This window comes from Mirounga angustirostris, unplaced genomic scaffold (genome assembly GCF_029215605.1).
Source record: "Mirounga angustirostris isolate CCGP_5_RB_7025 unplaced genomic scaffold, mMirAng1.0.hap1 SCAF_7, whole genome shotgun sequence".
Classification (NCBI taxonomy): domain Eukaryota; kingdom Metazoa; phylum Chordata; class Mammalia; order Carnivora; family Phocidae; genus Mirounga; species Mirounga angustirostris.
Window position 1 is genome coordinate 14,822,578 of NW_026991715.1, and position 22,499 is coordinate 14,845,076.

General features: G+C 38.2%; 1 long non-coding RNA gene across 1 annotated transcript; it reads right to left on the reverse strand.

Annotated features, from left to right (window-relative positions):
- Positions 1-3,822: 3,822 nt before the first annotated feature.
- LOC129046148 (uncharacterized) lies at positions 3,823-10,369 on the reverse strand. Its single transcript, XR_008506960.2, has 3 exons — positions 10,248-10,369; positions 7,372-7,450; positions 3,823-4,026 (listed from the first exon to the last, which is right to left on the reverse strand). It is a non-coding gene; the product is annotated as an uncharacterized LOC129046148 (long non-coding RNA).
- Between the last annotated feature and the right edge of the window lie 12,130 nt (positions 10,370-22,499).

Sequence of the window (22,499 nt, forward strand, 5' to 3'; positions counted from 1 at the left end):
GAAGAAGAAGAAAAAGGCTGAAGTGACTTCATAGCTTCCTTAACTACAGGAAGGATTTTTCATGAACTCTATTAACTACAAGAAGGATTATCATAGGAATGGGCTATTCCATGGTTGCAAAGATGGGGGAAAAGGCGTAAATGGATTTTAGAAGAATTCAGGTCAGTTATCTTCTGAGGTGAAATACTAGATTTTATATATATGGGTTTTTAAGATTTTGCTTATTTATTCGAGAGAGTGCATGCCTGCAGGCAAGCAGGGGGAGGGACAGAGGGAGAAGGAGAGGGACAAGCAGACTCCCCGCTGAGTGCGGAGCCCTGTGGGGGGGGAGGGGAACTCCATCTCACAACCCTGAAATGATGACAAGAGCCAAAACCAAGAGGCCAACACTTAACCAACTGAGCCCCCCAGGCGCCCCTAGACTCTATTTAGGAGCTGTTGACAAAGACAATTATTTTGTAGGCCCACAATTTCTTAAAAGTCTTTAAAAACTTCATGGATCTCCACCTCTCTGAAATGACATTTATTCCCAGTCTCTTAAATTTTTCTCTAGCAAAACTGATCACTTCAGTCACATAAAAATGTCCTAGAAAGAAGCCCTCTTAGCCCACAGCACAGTGTGTTCTGTATAGTATAAACTCTGAAAATGTTTATTGAATGGCAATGAATGAAGAGAAGAGAAGAGTAGTTTAGCAGCCAAAACCCAGTTTATTTCACTGAATTCACTCTACTGTGGAGCAACAGTAACCGGATCCAATCTTGTAGTGGAAACTATACTAAGAAGCATTTGCTTCCGTGATAGATCATGTATTAATTGGGGTAAGAGCACTATTGCCATAAGGAACATTACAAGGCCACTAAAATAAATCTGCCTGAACACATCTGCATCAGCCCCCAAACCTTTCCAAGCCATGCCTCACTTCATTAGGTGGCTCTTCCTAGCAGTGAGAGATTAATACCACAACCTTGAGGCTCCAGCTCTGTCTGTACTTGGTATCTCACTGATTCAAATAAATTATTTTGCCTCAGAAAAGATGAAGAATTAGGGTATTCTGAGAATACAGATAGGACTTAGCAACTGGGAAATCCCATTCCTGGCTGTAATTTCTATTGCAGATTTAAATTTCCGTGTGTGTATGAAATTGGACCAGCAAATGTTACACACGTGTCCAGGGAAGGACAGATACTCAGTGGGACACTAGGGTGGCTTTATGAGAAGAGGAACATACACCAGGCAGATGAAAAACAAACAGGACCACTTCAATACCCTGTACTTACAGACAGAGAATGAACATTGAAACTCACACAACAAAGTGTGTCTTGGTTTAGGAAAATGATAATAATATTAATGTTACAGGACATATCCTATCCTGTATAGAATCTTTGCAAATGAGTACACACTGTCGGGTACCAGACTCATATCATGACTGGTTTCTGATGGGCCCCTAATTTCCATCCTCTACTTCCTTCCACATCAGTTTCCATCCATGATGGGTGTGATGCAGGATAAGGGAAGAACAGCTTCATTCTTGCTCAGAACACAGAGATAAATGCAAGGACATGAAGGAAATAGTGGACCACTTCTGATCAGTCACTACAACAGATGCCTTTTAAACTCCTAAATTAATTTTTCATTACCCCTGTTCTATTTATAAGACAAGCTTTTGTCTCTTCCTCTTGATTCCTTAGAGATTTCTAGTCCTGGTTTACAACTCTCTGAAGCTTAAAATGTGGGTCAAGAGCAAGTTACAAAGTCCTTTAATTAATTATGCTCTTCACAGCGTTAAAATTCTCCTTCCGGGGACAGCTCATCACTTAGTGCCACATTGTGTTTTTTCCCTAGCTTTACTGAGATATAATTGACAACTGTATTTATGGAAGGTGTACAACTCAATGATTTAACATACCTGTACATTACAAAATAATCACCACAATCAAGCTAATTAACATCACCTCACATAGTTGCCATCTTCTTTGTTTCTTGTTAAGGTGAGAACACTTGATATCTACTGTCTTAGCAAAGTTCAAGTATATAATATTAACTATAGTCACAGTGTTGTATAGTAAGTAGATCCCCAGAATGTGATCATCTTCGATGTAATCTCTATCAAAATCCCAATGGTGTTTTTTAGAAAAATAGGAAAAATTCTAAAATCACATGCAACCACAAAAGACCCCAAATAGCCAAAGAAATCTTCAGCAACAAGAACAAAGCTGGAAGCATTACAATACCTGATTTCAAAATATATTATAAAGCTATAGTAATCAAAAGAGTATGGCGAGGGCATAAAAATAGACCGATGGAACAGAATACATAACCCATAAATAACCCACATATCTACACTCAACTGATCTTTGACAAATGTGCCAATAAAACACAATGGAAAAAGCAGAGTCTCTTCAGTTAATAGTGCTGGGAAAACTGAATATCCACATCCAGAAGAATGAAACTAAACACTTATATACAAAAAAAGAAAACAATTCAAATGGATAAAACACTTAAACCTAACAGCTGAAGCTATATGACTACAAGTAGAAAACACAGGGGGAAAGCTTCCTGAAGTTGGTCTAGGCAATGATTTTTTTCATAAGACACCAAAAGCACAGGCCACAAAAGCAAAAATAGGAAACTGGGATTTCGTCAGACTAAAAAGCTTCTGCGCAGCAAAGGAAACAGTGATCACAGTGAAAAGGCAGTCTAAAGAAAGGGACAAAACATTTGCAAACCATGTATCCGATAAGGGATGAACTTCCAAAATACATAGGGAACTCCTACAACTTGATAGCAAAAACAAGATAAAAGTACTTTTTTAAAAAAATAAGCCAGGGACCTAAACAGACATAGCTCAAAGAAGACACGCAAATGTCCAACAAGTTTATGAAAAGATGTTTACCAAGATTAATCATCAGGGAAATTCAAAGCAAAGCCACAAGGTATCACCTCATATCTGTTAGAACGGCTTTTATCAAAAGGACAAAAGCTACAGGTGTGGGCAAGGATGTGGAGCAAAGTGAGCCCTGGTGGGGATTTAACTGGCATAGCGTGATGGAAAACAGTATGAAGGTCCCCCCAAACTTAGAAATGAACTACCATATCAGCCAGCAGTCCCAATTCTGGGTATTTATCTAAAAGTACTGAAATAGGGGTTTCAAAGAGATAGTTAACGCTCCCATGTTCACTACAGCACTATTCACACTCGCCTAGATAAGGAAATAATGAAATTTCATGGAGGGCTAAATGGATACGAAAACATGGGATAGAAAGAAAGATGAGAGATGTATAGATAGATAGGAATAGAGATACATAATGAAATGTTCAGCCTTAAAGATGAAACCCTACTCACGCAACAGCACGGATGAACCAGGAGGACATTACGCTGAGTGAAATAAGCCCGACACTGGAAGATAAATACTGCACGATCTCACTTATATATGGAATCTAAAATAGTCAAACTCATAGAAACAGAAAGCACACTAGTGGTTTCCAGGGGTTGCAGGGGGTGTGGGGAGGAGAATGACGTAATGAGATACTGGTCAAAAGATGTAAATTTCAGTTATGCAAGGCGAATAATTCTGGATATCTAATATACAACACTGTTACTTTGTTTTCTTAAGTCAACCCAAACAATTCTGTGTGCATTGTTTTGTCTCTCCCTTACTTCCCATTAGTCATACCAAAATCCTCTGTTTCAAATTTAGATTATCGTAGGGATCCTATATAAATATGACAAAAAATGTAAACTCAGAGAATTGAGTGAAAAATGGCTAGGAGAATTTCCACAAATCTAGAAAGCCAATTGAAATCTTGGTGACTTTCTATTTCCAATTATACACTAATTATTCAGGTATTAAAACTAAATCATAATATTTTAAGGTGAAATCAAATAAGAAGACAAGGTTACTGAACCTTATTTAACGTTCTTGCATCGCCTGGATGGTTCAGTCAGCAGAGTGTGCAACTCTTGATCTCAGCGTTGTGAGTCCGAGCCCCACGGTGGGTATAGAGATTACTTAAAAATAAAAGCTCTAAAAATAAAAAAAATAAATTTCTTTGGAGTCATTTAAAATTTTATTTTCACCAAACACTATATATTTTACTTTCAACCACCACCCCCCAAATTTTGATTGAGTGACTATGGTGCAATGCCAGGGACTAGGTATAAGGAGAGAAAGATAATTATGCACTGCCTAATTTCTACACTAGAATGTAGTACTTTAAAAAAAAGTAAATAAAATAAATCTATAGAATGACAAATGGAAATAATTGTTTCAAAGGAAACAAATAGGATATTATGGGTCCCTACTATCATTCTCGGTCCTGCCAATTCACTAGGACTCACAGGACTCAGAAAAGCGGTTATACTCACAGTGATAGTGTATTACAAAGAAAGAACAGAGATTAAAATCAGCAAAGGGAAAAGGCAGAAGGGGCAAAATCTAGGGGACACCAGGTACAAGCTTCCTGGAGTCCCCTCCCAGTGGAGTTATATGGGATGCACTCAATTCTCCCATCAGTGATGTGGGACAACACATTTAAAGTGTCACCAACCAGGGAACCTCGCCTGAGCACTGATGTCCAGGATTTGAACTGGGTGCTAGTCACTAGGTATGTAGCTCCTGCATAACTAACCTCAACTACTCAGATTCTAGGTCCCCCCCCACCCCCAGAGCAAAAGCATCTTCACCATAAATCATATTGTTAGGCTAAGACTTAATCAGAATGGCACTGGGTAAGCCTAAGGCCTCAGGGGTACAAAAATCTATAATTCTAAAAGGCTCAGTATCTATCTTCTAGGAGTAGTCCTAAAGATGGGTCTTTCTTTGAAATGTGTAAGGTTTTAGCCCTCGGAATTAACCTTTTACAGAACACTACAAACAAGACCAACAGGGTATATCTAGTTTAAATTGGTCCTTCCAAGATCCCCTTAATGGGGAAGTAGCACTTAGTCTGAGAGTGAAGGGTAAGTAGGAAAAAAGTAGGGGAAAGGGTGTTTTGTTTTGTTTTTTAAAGATTTTATTTATTTGGCAGAGAGACACAGCGAGAGAGGGAACACAAGCAGGGGGAGTGGGAGAGGGAGAAGCAGACTCCCCGCCGAGCAGGGAGCCCGATGCGGGGCTCAATCCCGGGACCCCGGGATCATGACCTGAGCCGAAGGCAGGCGCTTAACAACTGAGCCACCCAGGCGCGCCGGGGAAAGGGTGTTTCTACCAGAGGGGGCAGCAACTGTAAAGGTTCTTCCATGGAAATGGGCCTTGTCCCTTTGGGGGAACTAAATTAAGAGTAGTACATTTGAAAGAAGGCCATTAATCAAAGGGGAGAATACCTCAAGATAAAGACAAAAAAGTAGGTAAGGACCAGACTGCACAGAACCTAAAAAGCTATATGAAGGATATTCTACTTTATGTTTATCTCAAATACAACAGGAAATCATTGGGAGCATTTTAAGGTTTATTTTATTTTATTTTATTTTAAGAAAAAAAACCACAAAACTGTCCTGGCTGCTTCATAGCAAATGAATTGGAAAGAATTAAGAGCAAAATGGAGAGACTGGTTATAAGGCAACTGAATTAGTCCTGGGACTATGGCTTAGACAAAGGGTACAGCAAGGATGAAGAGAGGGAGACAGATCCCAAATGGATTTGGGAGCCTGCAGCAGTGGGGGTGGGGGGTGCCCAGGATCACTCCATGTTTCCATCCAAGATAATCACTGCTTCATTAACTACTTATTTTTTTTTAAAGATTTTATTTATTTATTTGAGAGAGAATGAGAGAGAGCACATGAGAGGGGGGAGGGTCAGAGGGAGAAGCAGACTCCCTGCCGAGCAGGGAGCCCGATGCAGGACTCGATCCAGGGACTCCAGGATCATGACCTGAGCCGAAGGCAGTCGCTTAACCAACTGAGCCACCCAGGTGCCCCATTAACTACTTATTAAACAGCATCATCTGGGGCACCTGGGCAGCTCAATCAGTTAAGCCTTTGGCTCAGCTCATGATCCCAGGGTCCTGGGATTGAGCCCCTGCTCAGCGGGGAGTCTGCTTCTCCCTCTCCCTCTACCTCTCTCTTACTCCCTCTCTCTCTCAAATAAATAAATAAATAAAATCTTAAAAAAAAAAAAAAAAACCAGCATCATCTGTTGTCCCATTCAAATTCCTCACCCAGCAATCCTTGTAGAGAGGTCACTAGCCCACATGTTGTAACTATGTTCACAGGGAAAACTAGCGTCCTTGCCCTGTAATGCTTTCTTTCCTCTTCCATGGAGAAAGATAGACTATTTAGGGGTGGGTGGGTGGGGAGAAAGAAACTCATTTATTTTAAGAATTCAAAGTAAATTCCCAGTAAGTCCAAGATTCTTAGATTCTTGAGGTGTGGCGACTCCTGGTTTGTGGTCCACCACCTGTATAAATACACAGGTACAACTCTGAGTCTGAGGCCAATTAAGTACATAATAAACTGCTTTCGAGGAAGCAGTTCCAAAGACTGTAGGTTTAAAACCCAGCATTACAGCAATAAGTCACAAAGGAACACAGCAGATAATAAATAAAAGGGCCTCAATGATGTTTTAAGTCCTCTTTTATTTCTAACACCTGTCTTTTTATCCGGTTTTTTACTAATATTTTTAACTTTTATGCATTCGTCGAGTAACTAAAACACAGTAAAATATATTTTCCTTACATTCTAACCAAGATGCTAATAGCCTACAATAAGGTTAGCAAAATTAAGCCTAACCTGAGAAAGGAGAGGCCTCCAATATTTCATTTGTGGTCTACCATCAACACGAGGCTACTGCCCGAGAAATGCAGATACTTCTTTTGACTACCTTAGTAATACAATTTATTTTCAAATAAGCAACTTTAAGATCAAGTGACATAGATGAAGTTGTCATGCACTAAAGTTGTAGTTAAACTGCAGGTCACCTGGGCGCTTGGGTGGCTCAGTCATTAAGCATCTGCCTTCGGCTCAGGTCATGGTCCCAGGGTCCTGGGATCGAGTCCCACATCGGGCTCCCTGCTCGGCGGGAAGCCTGCTTCTCCCTCTCCCACTCCCCCTGCTTCTGTTCCTGCTCTCGCTATCTCTCTCTCTGTCAAATAAATAAATAAAATCTTAAAAAAAAAAAAAAACTGCAGGTCACCTGGACAGTACTACTTTCTGAGTTTAGGCAATCCCTGTACCTTACCATCTAGAACTCATCATTATTCCCCAACGTGTTGTCCCTTAAGTGTCTGACTTAGAAATAGTATTTGGAATATTACTTCATTGCCACAGACCTTTCATAGCTGGACAATATAATGAGTAGTAATGTTTTATATTGCTTTTTCCAAAACAAAATTAATATGAAAAATGCATAATTTAAAAAATCAACTAGGGGTACCTGGATGGTTCTGTCAGTAGATCATGCAACGCTTGATCTCGGGTTGTGGGTTTGAGCCCCACAATGGGTGTAGAGATTCCTTAAAAATAAAATTTTTTAAAAATAAAATCTTTTTAAAAATAAAATTACATAAATACAAAGGAAAAAAAAATCAGTAAGTATGGAACATTTTCAAGTCTTACTGAAAGTCCTATTAGAAAATAATCTTAAGTGAAGCGAACTACAGAACATCCACCAATAAAGCATCCTGGAGTCCTCGAAAGTAAGTTTGCTTTGCTATTAGAATCTGTTACTCCATTTGTTTAAATAGAAGACGCTTTAATGCCCTTTTCAAGCACGGCTGACTTCACTTGAGTGCTTGTCTTCCGGCAAAAGAGACATTATTCCATTCCAGCGCATTTCTACCAAAGGGCAAATCTGTTCCAATAACTTTTGAGCCGACCAACACAACTCTTCCTTCAGTGCTCTGGGTCATCTGTGTGCTCAACACTGATCTGCGTTGACATATAAATGGGGGCCAGCCGCTGAGAAAAGTGTGTTTCGTGCACTTTAAGATCAATTGAAATCAACTATGGATTAGTTAGCTCCTGAGCTGCTTTGGCAGTTGCAACTTTTGACTCCCACAAAGGACTTTAAAAACAAACAGGTGAGAGAGGGAAGGCCTGCTTCTGGGCTCCAGCCACCCTGCCATGTGCAAGAGTCACACGCGCCTCCCTGACGTCACAGTGACTTAACAAGGTGTTCCCGCCAAGTTGACGGTTAGGTTATGTTGCAGACGCCAGAACGTTCACAAGCGTTTCAGGGATGACCAGAGAAATGTGGAAACGGAAACGGGCAGTTAGCGATTCATATTACAGACCCGCAGATCTTTCAAAGCTCCTTTCGCTCTTGATTCTTAAATCAAGTCCTCTGGAAGCAGTTAATAAAACAGTATTTGAACATGTGAGTGGGCATGTGTTACATTGTGTAAGTGTGTGGATGTATTTTAAAATCCAAACTATTGTTAACCTAAACAGAGTTGAGATTGCCAAGCGTCTGACCTTTCCGTAACAATGTGTTACAGCAACCTCATTATTATTTTGATAACTAGCGTAACAAAGAACTTCTGAACGTTAAAATGTGTATAATGAAAATTCCAAAAAAGGATTAAATACCTGGCTAGCTGTGCAGACAACAAAAATAACTAATACTTTGTGTTCAAATTGCCTTGTAGCTAGGCCACTAAAAATGTTTACCAGACTGGTTTGCTAATGTGTATTAGGTGTTCAAAAATGTCTACTGAATTACCAAGTCATTCACTAATTTGGTCTTTTAAAGCTTTCACCAACTACTCGATTTAACACAGCTACTTGAACTGAGTATCAGTGATCTTGTACCAAGTACTTGAATTGGAATCTGGAACTAACATGAGATCCTCTGATATGTCTACATGCTGTCTCCCCCGGCCCAGATTGGTCAGAGCCATTTCTAGACCTCTGGATTTTTCTGATTCTGATTTCTTCTGGTCCATTCTGCTGGGGATTTTTCTTTCCTATGGTTTATATTATATTCTCAATTAAATTTTACGTATTTCGTTTATATATTGTGCAATATCATCGATGCCACCCACGGCACAAGGTTTCCTAGTCCCAAAGCAATATGCAGGTTTGAAATAAGCCAAGTGGGAACTTCAAAGGAAAAGATGAAAGGAGGGGTTGTGCCAGTAGTCAGCAAGAAAACATGCACAGTTTGCAGCCATACAAGAAAAGGAAAGTTTGGAGGCAAGAGGATTCACCCATAACCTATAACCACACTTTACTGATATTTCCCATACAGTGCATTGCTTCTTCATTCAACCAATCTACTCTCATGATTTTGTAAAGATGTCTCTGTGCCCATTGTTTGTAATGACCAAACTGTCCTTCGCTGATGATCCATCCCATCAGGGCAGGAGTATATCCCTCCCATCTTCTATAAACAACTCCCAGAAGAGTCTTGCTCTTGATGGCAAGGATCCTTTTATCAACTACATCTTCTTCCTGCTTCTTGAAGTTCTCTGACTTCAAAAACAGTTCTACAAGCTTTGCCATCTTGGATTCAGACCCAGCAGGGACCTCACTGTAACGTCTCTCCAAGGTCCCCTGGTTTTTGTTTTAAGGAAGCACACTGGAGGCCAAAAGACAAAGAGTCTGTTTGCATCAACTTGAAGGGAGCTTCTCGCGTGTTGAGCTAACATATGGTTACTGAACAGAGGGAGAAGTGCACCCTGCTTGTTTTTGAAGTGTTTGGGTAATTTTGTTTGTTCTGCCATATGGCACCACACCCCTCTGCCCATATTTCAAATCTTTTTTTTTTTTTTTTTTTTTTTCTTTAGGACCAACATAGTTATAAAGAGAAGAGGAGACTTTTGAATTAGGAGGTTTAATTACCTTCACGTGTCGAGGACCCAAGACATCCAGAGCCCCCCTTTCCATATTTAATCACATGGATTCACTAGGGATGTCTCTTTTTATTACTGCATCAAATCACTGCTGCTGATGCTCATACCAAGAATGATCCCTCCTCCAGACAGGAAGCGTGTGATCTTGGGACGATTCTCAGATGTGGGGATTCAAATTGGCAGCTACACACACACTCTGATTCATTTAAAATAGCATTTTACACTGAACAAGAAGGAAGAGACCTGTGCAAGTATTAGACATGTAACTTTTAAGCCTTTAAGAGATCGCCTGGTAATTTTGATAATGGAACTTAATGGGGTGAAAACCAAAGTCTTGGGAATTTAATGAAAGGTATCTGCTCAGAACTCAACTTGATATCAAATATTTTAAACCACACATAAAAACATTATCTTCCAAACACGAGGACAGTCACAGCATTAAAAAAATAAATACAACCTTCAAAATGTTGTTTTCTTCCTCATTAGATGTCAATTGCTTCAAGACAAAAGCACCAGTGTGCAGAGTTAAAAGACTATCCTCTCTCTGATGAGATGGTTTTTCAGGCTTAAAATTATTTATCTTCACCCTAACCCATCCCCAAATAAAGACAAAATTTTGGTTTAAGTAATGGGTTTTGAAACAAATATCCCCTCCATCCCAGGTGGTCAGAAACAGACTGTCCCTGTGGCTATCTCCTTGCCTTCAAGAACCCCTCCACCAGGTTTGACAGAACTCTCTTTCTGACCAGACACCTTCACAGGGGGTTATGAGGACCCTGGAAGAGATAAACCAGAACCTGGGACCAGGTAGCATCAGAACTTCAATAACTAGTAGAAGACCAAGTTCAAGGTACCATGACAAGCAACACTTGGAAGTAACAAGTTCTTCACTTCCTGAGTTTTTCTGCCAAACTTTGACTATTTCAACATTAGATTGGTTACAGTGTTTTAAATTAGGAGTCATGGGTGACCCATATGCACAGAAGCAAGGTTGTCAACTTGTATTTACATTTCAGTATTTCTGCCAGTGAAATCGAGACTGGCAATTTTCCATTTGGAGAGCAGTGAATGATAATGGCATAATTAATATTAATAGGGCCATTACACCTCCACAAATCATTCACATATCTAAATGAACTCTCCATCTCTTCCTTTCTCTGGGCTATTTTTGCATTGATATTATTATAACCTTTAGATCTCTATTTTAACTTCTGAAAGCAATTTACCTGATCAGTTTAATATCAAAGACAAAACTGGGAAACTTCATTTGAATATAATTTTCATCTTTTATTTCTTTCAAAATTTCGAACTTAGCCTTGTAACAGGCACCCTCCTGCTGTATCACTTGGCTTTTGAGCAGTTGCTCACATACTACCCCCCCCCCCACTACATATCCCATCACCGATGCAGGGCTCTCATAAAATTTAGAGAGATTTTTACATAAGAAATAAGGCAGAATAAGAAAGTCAGATGGTAGACCCCATGAAAAAAAAAAAGAGCAGTATCAACTCCAAGTATTTCACAGACTTCACTTGGAATCCACTAAGCTAAGAGAGGTTGTATGTATTTGTCAGATGCAATTAGAAAGCATTTCAAAATAAAACTGCAGTGAAGGAAAAGGCTGGGTGCCCACTCCTGAAACAAAGCTCTGAATTTGGGCCAAATCCTCTTTAAACTGCATGAGGATGGGTGGAAACCCTTGCTTATGGTTTGTGACCCCTGAGAGACACAGACTTTAAAGACAGAGGGCAATTCAATCTATAAAATTTGGGAGCTCATTAAATAGTACACGTGACCTTTAACTTGCAAATGAGAAACAAAAGGGAAAAAAATTAAATTTATATCATATATATATATATATATAGTTCTTTAGATTTTTTTAATCATTTGCAATAAAGGTCATTCTTCTTTTGGATCTAATTTATTTATTTATTTATTTATTTATTTATTTATTTATTTTTTTTTTTAAAGATTTTATTTATTTGAGACAGAATGAGAGAGAGAGAGAGCACATGAGAGGGGGGAGGGTCAGAGGGAGAAGCAAACTCCCCGCTGAGCAGGGAGCCCGATGCGGGACTCGATCCAGGGACTCCAGGATCATGACCTGAGCCGAAGGCAGTCGCTTAACCGACTGAGCCACTCAGGCGCCCTTTTTGGATCTAATTTAAAGGAATACCATTTCACTAAAGAATTGAGAACATTTGTAATATAGGAAGAACTGCCCCTACTTTGAATGAAATCTATTTCAAAACTGAACTAATAATTTCAAAATGTCAATGGATTGTTTAAACGATTCAATTTAGAGTTATTTCAGATTTCTTCTGAGAGTTGTAATACAGGCTAATACCAGCAAACACAACAAAGGATTCTTCTCTGACAGGGAAGGGAAGAGAATCGGACAGCGAACTGATAGAACTCTCTTGTCCAGAGGGCACCTGGGTGGCTCAGTCAGTTGGGTGTCTGACTCTTAATTTCAGCTCAGGTCATGATCTCAGGGTCCTGGGATCAAGCCCTGCACTCTGAATAGTCAGCCTGAGGTTCTCTCTCTCTCCCTTTGCCTCTGCCCCTTCCCCTGCTCGTGCTCTCTAAATAAATAAATAAATAAATAAATAAATAAATAAATAAATAAATAAAAGCACAGACCAGTTATTTTTAAAAAAAGTCTTTTTTGTCTAGGATTTGTAATAGGCTCTATTTTAGATTCAAATATCTAGACACGCAGCCAGATCCTTCCACATAGTTGCCTTTGTGCTAAATAACTTGCATTTGTAAGACAACGTACCAGAGTCTTAATTTCCGTCCATCATAGTTTACTCTGGGGAGGATACCACCCAGAATGCCGGCTTCGAAAATGAGTCAGATCCAGGTTTGAATTCAGGCTTCACTGCTTATTATCTGTTTGACCTAATAGAGGTTTCTTCACCTTCTGAGCTCGCAAAAAAAATGACGAGTCTCACCTGAGATAATATACAAAAATAAAATCACTGGCACCTCACAGATGATTGATTGGCAAGTTTTAATTGTGCCCTCCTGGGTGATGAGTCCCAAGAAAAATTAAACTTTTAACCTTGTTTTCTTTGATACTTTACCCCAACCAAATAAATTCATGACCCAGAATGTATATATTGCCTGTGATCTCAGTAACAGAATCTGGGACTAAATAAGATAATGTATCTAAACTGCTCTGAGATCTCTTTTAATGCACTCTTCAGTAGGAGTTCAATAAAATAGCCACCTAAGTGCCTGAAAGTGATAGAAAGAGCTTTACTAAATAGACAGTGGAGACCACAGAAATGAGACCAACCCAATTACATTCTGCTGAGCACTTAATCAAATTTAGCTTTTTAAATCCTCTCGATAACCCTGTAAACTATGTGATATTATTATCCCTGTTTTCCAGATAAGGAAACAGAAATGTAGATCAAATGAATGTTCTCTTCTGGGTAGTAGCTATCTCAAAACAGTCTGACTACTATATGCACAGCTATATGATAGTAGTTCAAGTATAATGGGTTACTTGCTTCTAAGTAAGCCTCCAATTTGTCAAACTCCAGAGCCTTATAAAATTAATTTTACTAAAATTGAAAGAAACAGCTATCCTCAGTTTCCATGAAACTCTTCAACACCTTAAGATGTTAAAAAAAAAAAAAAAAAATCATTTCAATTCCAACAACTATTTCTAAGGACAAGGAGGAGAGGGAGGACTTTGTGGAGGTCTGTGGCATGTGTTCAAGATTTTATTTCTGCAGCTTGTTGAGCTAGTACTTATTCACATCTTTCAATCTGTACTGAAATGTGAAGGCTGTGCCGCAAAATACCCACCAGGAATGCAAAGATTCCATTTGTCTTCAAACTGCCTTAGATAGACTCAAAAGGATAGTTAAAACCAAAGCCACAGGCTCTTTCACTATCATGACATCTGGAAAAATTTAGAAATTATACAGATAACACACAAGCAAAAGTGCATCTGAACCCTGTCATTTTCTCTCCATTATCTGTGTCACTGAACTGTGCTTATTGCTCTTGATTTAATATCATGATAACATGTGGTTAGACTTGACAGAAATTGAACTGACCAGTCTTCATGAAGAGATCCCCTTAGCTCTAAAATATATCATGACTCCCATCTTTATTTTCAGATTATTTTTAACTTCTGAAAGCATCTTCAGTAACTCCAGAAGACCATATTCCCATGTGATTAAACTGAGTCAGTATATTTTCTTTGTTAACTTGAAATCACATTATACAATATGCTGATCAAAAAAAAAAAAAAAAAGAGGGGGAGGATGATTTTATTTATTCTAGAAAAAATTGGTTGCCCAGTAGGATTCAGAAAAAAATAATAATTATCACCATGACATAAATACACTTCACATGCCATCTTGTATGCTCAGTAAGAAATACTCTACATTGATAATATTTAGCCAGGATCTGCACTCACTTGATCCTATAAACGTGCCATCTCTCCTGCTGTGTTTCTGTAGATCTGAGGAAAAAAAACAATGTACACGGTGAATCCAATCCACTTCAAGAATCTAATGATTTCTCACTTTTAAGTAGACAATGAAAGACGTATGCTCCAATCAGAGTTAGAGATTAATGAAAAGCCCATGATGTGCACGAATAATCACATGTATATATACTCAAAACTAATATTTACTAAGTCAATTGTACAGCCGGTTTTACTCTTTTGACTGAACCCACAGATTCTCAATCAAGAAGTTGTGACTAGCTGATTGTTAGAACTATGAACTGAATAGTCACAACAGAATGGTTAATAGAGAAGAACCAATAGATTCCGAGTTAAGAGGTTACATATCTTGAAATGAGCATTAGAGAAATTTCAAAAGGGAACGAGGTTCCTAGAAATGGGGATAGGCATCACTTGGGATCATTTTCACATAGCCCCAAACCCTGAAACTACCTATCTCCCAGGCCTACTCTCCAATTTGATTTTCAGGGCCTGCCAAGGCTAGTCAGCAAGATTTATTAGCTTTCTTTTTTTTTTTTTTTTTTTAAGATTTTATTTATTTACTTGACTGGAGAGATAGAGAGCACAAGTAGGCAGAGCAGCAAGCAGAGGGAGAGGGAGAAGCAGGCTCTCCACTGAGCAGGGAGCCCCAGGTGGGTCTCGATCCCAGGACGTTGGGACCATGACCTGAGCTGAAGGCAGATGCTTAACTGACTGAGCCACCCAGGCGCCCCAAGATTAGCTTTCTTGTGTTAAAATGGACACAGATGAAGTATTTAATATGGAACAGAGATGATGTGAAAGATGCATTGGACTTTCTCTGTCAACAGCAGTCATCAGTTTGTCAGTCACCAAGTGTGTGTTGATCATCAGCAATATACTCAATTAAACTGTGATTGGATTCATTGTTAGGATGACCCATGATACCGTTGAGTCAACAGTAGAGCAAATTTCAGTGGCTAAATTCTCAACTCCACCCATTCTTTTTGGGTGATCATGTACAAGGATTAAGGGAGATTAAGTACATAAAGCTAGTAACACACCATGTGGCTTCCAGTAAGCATTAGACAAACAGTAATTATTATACAGGGATGGGAGAGAAACTTTTGAAAGGCTGGATGGTTCGAAGAGGGTTAAAAAGTGAGATGTCAAGATCAAAAATATTTGGTGACTGACAAGTCAAAAAGTATAACACCCTTTCAAGGTAGTTGAAAAATTTATAAAGCTTTTCTTATCCTCTACCAACTAGCTGGGCACTACAAAGCTTTTCTTGATTTGCCTACTCAGGAAACATGTTTCCCTCCCACTCCCCCGCCTCAAAGATGTCAGTAGTATGCAAACCCTTCTAGACAGCTAGAAAACTCTGATATAGAAGAGGTTTCCTAGAAATTTAAATAAAGTAAAAACTGTCCTCAACTTAGTCAAGTTAGAGTTTTCAAAATATTTCAATACATTTTACTTACTTTACAGTACATTTATTTCTATTTTATGTTATTAGCAACTTCATTACTTTATCTTATTTCTTATATGTTTATGTTTCACCTCTTTTGTGTAGAAAGTCAACCCATTAATCCACAGGTACATTTTCTTATGCTTTTGTTTTTAACTCCTACAACAGACCCTTGCCCAAGGACACACCCAACAAGTATTTCTTAATATGAGAATATTACCACTATTCTTTTCCAATTCCAACATGGCTGGATTCTTTTTTTTCTATAAAAGTCATTAAGTATGAACTCATTTCATATATTAATTCTTTAGCAGAATTTCTCTGTAAGTTTTCAAACACACAATTAAAAGATAATAAAGCAATGAAAAGATGATCATACAGAAAAGCACATATTTGAAAAGTATTCACACAGCCTGGTGCAATATTTTCTAACTGAAAAACAAAGAAAAGGAAACAATGGGCTAAAATAAAAAGCTTTCAAATTTTAAGAAAAAAAGATAAATTCTAAAGTGATAGTTTGCAGCAATTTTACTATCTTACAATCTGTCAACATTGTTTTTTCAGAAATACAGAAATATTGTTCATCTATTTCACATCCTGTAATCTGATATAAAACAAAAAGAGAGAATTTGAATTTCCAAACCAATGGGTAATTCAGCCTTGTGCTTCTATCACCCTATTCCTCTATTACTATCTTATATATATTAAGAAAATGGATTACAGAAAACACATATTTTCATAGAACTCATCCAAGACTAAAAGCAAAGTAGCTAAGTCTCAGGTAAATTAAAAGTGGCAGTTACCACTAGATACACTGAGGGGCTTACCAGGACACAGAACTTTAAGTCCTGGACAAACAGGGTCAGTTGGTAAAAAGGTAAAAAAGAAGAATAGGGCCTAATTAGATTATTAAATAAAATGAACTCTGCAATAATCTAGTTTTAAAATGCAAAAGATTCTTTTGATTTGAACACTCCTATATCGATCCTAATGAAACATCACACTATTTGACTCTAGGTTGATGGCTGACTGATCTAGAATGTGTATTTCTGCTGACCCAAAATGTAAATGGCATCTACTTTTCTGTGGCTGCTTACCTGATGACATGCCAGTTCATCCTCATGTGTACGCAAAGAAATTCAGCAAATGGAGAAATGAACAGAACTCAAGTGACTCAGAAGACAAATGGCCATATGGTCTCTCCTTCAATTCTTTTTTTTTAATGTTATGTTAGTCACCATACAGTACATCATTAGTTTTTGATGTAGTGTTCCATGATTCATTGTTTGTGCATAACACCCAGTGCTCCATGCAGAACATGCCCTCCCTAATACCCATCACCGGGCTCATCCATCCCCCCATCCCCTCCCCTCTAAAACCCTCAATTAGTTTCCTAGAGTCCATAGTCTCCCAAGGTTCATCTCCCCCTCCGATTCCCCCCCCTTCATTTTTCCCTTCCTTCTCCTAATGTCCTCCATGCTATTCCTTATGTTCCACAATAAGTGAAACCATATGATAACTGACTTTGTCTACTTGGCTTATTTCACTTAGCATAATCTCCTCCAGTTCCATCCATGTTGATGCAAAAGTTGGGTATTCATCCTTTCTGATGGTTGAGTAATATTCCATTGTATATATGGACCACATCTTCTTTATCCATTTATCTGTTGAAGGGCATCTTGGCTCTTTCCACAGTTTGGCTTCAGTTCTCTTTCTTTACTGGACTTACTCTTGCTTAGACAAGTGAAAATAATGTGGATCATTCTCCTTCCGATTAGACTGCAGAAAAGAAGTCAAAGATACACCAAATAAAATAAAACAACAATAGCAAATGTAAATATGAGAGCACTTGGACATTATTGGAAATAAAAACTGATTTCAACAAAAAACAATTTAAATCTAGAGAAACACAATCCATCTTTTTTTTTTCCTAGTGAGGAAATTACTATTTTTAAAGAAAAGGACTTTTTATTCCTTGCTAGGGAAAAAATTGACTATATATATTCTGCACCAATCCATCTTATCTGCAAGACAGGAGTCAAGTAATGACCTAAGCACACCCACCTTTCTCTCTCTCATCAAATTCTCTAGAAATGACATTAAATTATAGATAAATGAAATCCTTAACAGTCCCCCAAATCAAGAAGTGTCAAAAGGACTAAGAAATACCAAGGAATCTCTAAAAACTGGAAGACAGATAACATATGAAATAAGAAACCACAATTCAAAGGGCTTGCAAGTCCTTGTACCAAAACATTTGGGAATGTCTTTAAGGAGGGGTCACAAATGCTTGCAGTGGAATCTGTGCACCCACCAGGCTGATCAGTTAGATGCATAAGGTGCTCCACTTATCCACTCTACCCTCAATACACTAGACTAGAAGGGTGAATGGAGGACTTGCATTTGAAAAGCTGAGCAGAATCCCAGGATGCTGATGAAAAGCTGAGCAGAATCCCAGGATGCTGATGTAATGATCTACCAGCATAGGAAACTCCTTGGCCAGGAGATGAAAAATCCCTTCCTGTCACCCCTCAGCATATGCTGCCCTTTCCTCAAAGAGACTGTTTTTAGAAAGTTAGTTTGTTTCATATAAGGAGCGCCAAATGATTATTTATAGAAAAAAAATAATTGATCACATCACCTTGGTTCACTTTCTACAATCGGAGAGAGATAAAAATTAGACAGAAAATTGGTATTCTATCTGGTTATAGAACATTCATTGAGGATTCAAATGAATGCAAAAAAAAAAAAATAGATTCAACAAACATGTCACCCAGCTTTCGTAGAATACACCTTACATTCACTATTAAAAATGCACAACTACTATAAAACCTTTGAAAAATAAATGGAAATGCCTTATGATTGAAATTAAAATGTTGTATCTGAAAGAAGCTCATTAGATTTCACAGTAGGTCCAAAAGGCCTATCACACATATGAGTAAGAGAACCAAGCAACTGGAGAGTTTCACATCCATTCCATGTCCTAGAATTATATCCCTCTATATCCCTTGCAGCATCTCCCTAATCCCTGTCCCACGGTACCTGCCAGCCTATGATATTTGCATCCTCACAGGGAAACATGTGAGACTTGGCAGCCACATCCTAAAGTAATCACAAAGACTGTTTTCATCAGGAGGGAGTGTTGGGAGTTTTCTGATGTGAGGAGGAACTGGCCTTGTTCTCAGTTTGTCCATGTCCTCCACAATCTCAAGCTCACCATGTCCTCTGGCTAAGCCACGTCTCTTCCACATTTCCAGTGTGATACATTTTCACGTGCATCGAGTCAGTCACCTCACAGCCCCTGCCTCCTGCATTACTCATCACAGAAGTAACTCCATCTCCAGAATCAACATATGATTGGATGCCTCTACCTTTTCCCAGTACCTTTACCAATTTATGAGGCTCTGCTCTATGTTTCTCTTCATCCTCTTCCAATCTCAGCACTTTCTGAAACTGGAAACGTCTAAAACGGGGTGGTCATCTTCAAGATCAGATGTTTCTCATGAGTGCTGTGTCCTCCAATTTCCCACAGTAAATGGGGTTTGGAGGGTTTGGCTAGTTTCCCATCTGACACTTGAGCTTGAAGTCTCTGAACTACAAGACGTGGAGAGAACTGTGTATGTGCAAGGGGAGGGGAAGTGCTTCTTCTCAGGTTGACAGAAGACATATTTGATGCAAGAGGGGCTTACAGACAGAAGCCATGCACTTCACTTAGGACATGTCAGCTCTTGCAGGAGATTTAATCTAGGAAAACAGTTGGCTGAGGCAAGAAAACTGATGTTCAAAGTGATGAAGGGGCTTTTTGATCTAAGGATCTTAGCTTCTTTTCACAATGCAAGGCTTTCACATACAAATCTTTTTTGTAAACCAAATCACGCAACTTCCAGCATTTTAACAGGGTATACATTACATCCTTCCTGAAAACAGGCAGGTATTTCTTGAAAAATAAACACTTAAGAGCCTTTTCTATTTCTCAATTTTATTTTCACTAATACACACACACACACACACACACACATGATTCCCCAGATAATCCTTTCAGCGTCAATATGGATGTTTCCACATAAAGCAGATGAAGGCAAATAGGGAAGATATTCACTACTTCAAGTCCCATTTCTCTTCATCTTCCAAGCGGTAACTTCAGAATGGACTCTACCCTCAGACTAGGGATTGAAAAACAGCTCTGGAATTCGGGAGAGGTTTTCTCCCCACCCATCTCTGCATTTCAAGGCATCAATCTCTGTTCTAGTTGCAGATTTTCACCAAGAGATTACATTTAACCTGAATTTAAACAACATGGTGCACCCATCAAGCATCAGCAGAGACAGTGGCTGAGGACACAGGCTCTGAAAATCAAGGTTGTGTTAGCACTCTGCTGAAGATGACACGTTCACTCCACCCACCTTCCTAGCAGGATCCAGATTATTTTGCTTCTTCTTCATTCTGACCTGTTTGAGTGGACCTCAACTGCTCTCTTTTGTTCTACTTTGTTTCTCTTTGCTATATATTCTCTGGAAGCTGTGCAAATGAGAGCCACCAATCTCAATTTCATTCCTCTCATAAAATTTTCCATTATATGAAATTCCATAACTTGCTTTTTCCCATTTCACTCAAGCAGAGAAAAACCAATTTTCCTTTTGAGCCATTCTTGAAGTTAGATGCACACAGTAAGTCCATTTTTTGAAGAAAAAAAATGAAATTTTTATACACAGGTTACTTTGGGACCTCATGAGCTTAGCCATCAAATCTTGACACTCTGTGGTTCCACTATATCTGTTTTCATGTGTTCTTTAGGATTTCATTTCAGGTAATAAATAAGGTTATTCACCCAGTCATAAGACAGCCTCTGACCCTACCACCAAATGTGATGCTCTGTCAAAGCATGACATTAACAGTTCAGCCCTTAATTTCAGCAGAATTAAACAAAACACCTTTTGCACTAAACCAAAGGTGTCAGATATATTCTTAATCTAACTAAAAACATAGCATAATGTATAGACTTGTCCAATCACTATGTTGCGCATCTGAAACTAATGTAGCATTGTATGTCAAATATACTCCAACTAAAACAAATGCACACACACAAAAAAACCCACAATATGACAGAAATATCATGTTATGGCCATATTCTAATATTTCCATATTTTTAATACTAGCCAGAATATGCATATAGCAAATTAGACTACATCTGCCTACAAACAAGAGCCTGGCAATACCAGATATCCTACATACTTAGTTTCTGGAATTAATGTGTGGAATGGAATAAACTGTAAATTATAATCCATATATAAAAACATAGCATTTGCAAATACTGTGTCAGGAGACTGGCACACCCAGAACTCATGACAGAGAGCATTCCATTAGCTTATCTAAAATTCAAAGTCAAAAGTAAATTATAAATACCAAAGCAAATCAAAATAATTCAAATTACAATTCTAGTTGAAAGAGATCGATTATGAATTAAGTGTAACACTATTGGCACTTCTGAAATAATATAGAAAATGCTAAAATTTATCATCTGTTCTTGTGATCTATAGTAAGGTGAACCCTCCCTTAAAAAAAAAACCCTGGAAAACACAAATGAGAATGGCTTCTTGAAAATTACTACTACTGTTGAAGACCAACTCTTAACAAAAAGATCAAAACAAAATGAGACACAAATTTATCTAATGAAGTGGAATGGTCCCAAAGCCAGTAAAACTGGGTTATCACCTCATCTGTTATCTAAAGAAAAGAGCTTCTAGATTTGAGAAGATTCAGAGAGGTATATGGTGACCATACTCATTCTCACATCCATGTTTAAAAAAAAAAAAAGGAAAAGAAAGCAAATTATAGGACAATGCTTACTGTAATCCATATCCATTGGCTTAGACTTAATACATAGGAAACATCCTTTTTGTGAATCCATGCACAGAAGTTACCTGTTGATTATGCTGACGAGGCCAGTAGGAGGGAGAATATGAGGATTTTACAGACCTCAAAATTCCTATTCCTGAGTAGTAAATTTTCATAGAAAACTAATAAATTGTCTGAATCTTGTATGGTATTAACTCTATTCCCTAAGTTAATGTCATTTTAAAAAGCAGGAAGAGTTGGACTTATTTATCATTAAATCTTCCATTACCAGGGCAAAGTCTGACACATATCACAGGCTTGATAAGAATTTTTAAGAATGTGTAATCCAAACACTTTTAGGGTAACCTAGTCTCTATGGCAGTAATATTTGCTTAACAAATAGACATAATAGAAAATCTGGTTTGAAATACCAGCTGTGAGATAAGGTGTCAAAATGTGTTCACTTCTGAGAAAAGTCTCTTAGAGGACAGACGATATTTCAGAATCCATAAGGTCGAGTACCAGATAAAGAAAAATGGAAAATTCAACAAGGTAATGGATGACAACAAATAAATACTGTCATTACGTTGAAAAGTCCATGTCAGTATTTACGAAATGTGTTGCAGAACTTGTGGACAACACTAACCTAAGAAGGGTTGTGTGTCTCAACTACACCAATGTTTGAGTAGTCATGAATATTTATCCAAAATGGGGTGAAAGTGGAGAGAAATTACCCTCTCCAACTTGGCCTCTCTCTCCAATGTTTAAAATAAACATCAGTTATTTTTAAAAAGTATGAGAAAATAAATTTTTAACTTTAAAAAAGTTTACATTAAACTTTAACATACAACCCCACCCACCAAAAAAAGAAAACAATTAGAGCACTTGTACCCTTCATCCAAAGTACTTCATGTAAAACAAAACACAAAACATACTGGTAATAAACCTAAATC